Raw genomic sequence first — 2,662 nt, forward strand, 5'->3', positions numbered from 1 at the left:
GCCGTCATATAGCTGGAATATTGCTGAGTGCAGCGTTAAACAACAATCAAACAGTATCAACATGGCAATCTGACAATAAAATAATCTTGACCATCCAGAAAAAAAACTTTAGATAGACAGTTAGATATATATTTTATTCGGTATTTAAGGTCACAAGGCCCATTGTACAAATGACATTTTTAGTTTCATGTGTTTAGTCACGTGATATACATGATATATATGTCTGACCGAGAATATATGTTTTAACAATATGGCCAATGAACGTATAACAGCAGAGTTGATTGATTTTATGAGACTGATAATTAGCATCTTGTTTTTATGCCTATTGTTAAACGTCGGAATATATTTTTCTCAAAGATGTTCATACTTATCACATACTAGTAGTAAGTAAGTCACTGTAGGGAACAAATGGTTATGTAGTCCCCATGACCCGTGAAGATTCCGGGGTAGAATAGGTCTTCAGCAACCCATGCTTGTCGTAATAGGCGACTAACGGGATCGGGTGGTCAGGCTCGCTGACTTGGTTTGATTCATGTCATCGATCCCATTTGAGTGGATCGATGCTCATGATATCAATCACTGGATTGTCTGGTCCAGACACGATTATTTACAGACCGTCGCCATATAGCTGGAATATTGATGAGTGCGGCGTTAAACATCAAACAAACAAATCTTAGGGAGGGGAGTGTTTCGTTAGAGATTGAACATTTCAGTCTTTCAAAATCTGTTGGGTTTTTTTCTCGGAAAAGTGGATCTGAACACTTTTTAATTGTTATTATTTTTCTGAAACAGTTATGTTGATACTTTCAAAGGCCTCCAACATAAATAGGTTTTCGGGTTGTTTTCACTTCGTAAAAAAATTATTTTAGCCCACACAATGTTTGTTATATTTATTACAAAGTTTTCAATTAATATTTCTCAGCAATATTCCAGAGGTCTGTAAATAAACGAGTGATTGATATCATGAGCATCGATGACATGCATGAACCAAGTCGCGTCTTACGGGATCGGGTGGTCAGGCTCGCTGACTTGATTGATGCATGTCATCGATCATGATATCAATCACTGGATTGTCTGGTCCAAACTCGATTATTCACAGACCGCCGTCATCTAGCTGGAATATTGCTGAGAAAAATGAATTGAAAACTTTGTAATAAATATCAAACATAATGTGCGGCGTAAACCAACCAACCCATATTTCAAAGTATTCTTTTGGGACGTGTGGCCCTGAAAAGGGCCGTTATTGGAGTTTGGTCAGGAGTCTCTCTTAAATGCGGTGGTAGTCTCCGTAGTTCAATGCCAGCATTGACGTCCCTGATGGTGCACATCGTGAATTTCAAGAGCCATGCCTGGCACCACCCTCTCATCCCTCGGTCCCCCATTAATGTCCCGCCTAATTTTACAATTTGGATATTCAAAGCAGAGGTTCATGATCCCCACCCAATTTTTATCAGGGTGTATCTGATCACCCTGATAATTCGGATGGCCGTCCTAAACGATTTCCTCATCATGAGCCCCAGCAAAGATTTACAAACAAATAAGTCAAATTATGCCTATCATACTCCCGCAACCTGCCCTCTACCTTCTCCCCCCCCGACCTTCTCGTCCTATACCCTTAAAGTATAACCCAAATGTTCGTCTAAATTTCGACCTAGCCTAACCTCCTTGATACGATACCAACGGCGTGTATGGCGACCACCTCAAAAAATTGAAACTGGCTGGCGAAAGCGTGGAATCGGTTGGAGAGTGTCTGCAAAGCTGAGGTCCGTGGTCAAAAGCAGAGACCTTTGCCTTGTACTCTTCGAAGAGATCTTTGGTCGGGATGACATGACCTTCGTTGGTGGCATACAGGCTTGCGAACCTCGAGAGGAAAGGACAGGAGCAGTAGTTTTCCCGCGGCCGGTTGGTTGGTTTTGTTGCTTAACGCCGCAATCAGCTATATGACGGTGGTCTGTAAATAATCGAGTCTGGACCAGACAATCCAGTGATTTATGTCATGAGCATCGATCCACGCAATTGGGATCGATGACATGTATCAACCAAGTCAGCGGTCCTGACTACCCGATCCCGTTAGTTGCCTTTAACGACTAGCATGGGTTGCTGAAGACCTATTCTACCCCGGAATCTTCACGGGTCGCGGGCCGGATGGAGAGAGACCCTGACGAAGCTCGCTTGATTTTGGCATCGTTGTAGTTTGTCGATGAAGTGAAAGAGCAGAATGAACCTCGGCCAGCCGACTCAAACTTATATAGTCACGCGCTAACTGGGATGACTGACAGCTATTTGTGTCGGATGCACATGACGTGGTGTTTTCTGATTAGATTGACATCAATGTTTCAACCAAAGAGAAAAGAGCTTCAGCGCCACTTTCGTGATCCCAGAAACAATGTTTCGAGAATTGCTGGAAAATGTATACTTTCTTTTGAAAGGAAATTAATTTCGATTTAATTTACCTTTCCTGAGTGGTGTACTATATAATACTATTGGTAAATATATGTATACAGTCGCAACATAATTCTGTCCATAGTGTAAAACGACAGTGTTATGTACAGTAGCAGCACATCCGTGAAGATACCAGTTAGAATTGGTCTAAAGCAACCATGCTTGTCGTAAAAGGCGACCTACGGGATCGGGCGGTCAGGATAACTGATGCATGTCATCG

The sequence above is a fragment of the Haliotis cracherodii genome, unplaced genomic scaffold, assembly GCF_022045235.1.
Source record: "Haliotis cracherodii isolate W230 unplaced genomic scaffold, xgHalCrac1.p SCAF_14, whole genome shotgun sequence".
Lineage (NCBI taxonomy): Eukaryota > Metazoa > Mollusca > Gastropoda > Lepetellida > Haliotidae > Haliotis > Haliotis cracherodii.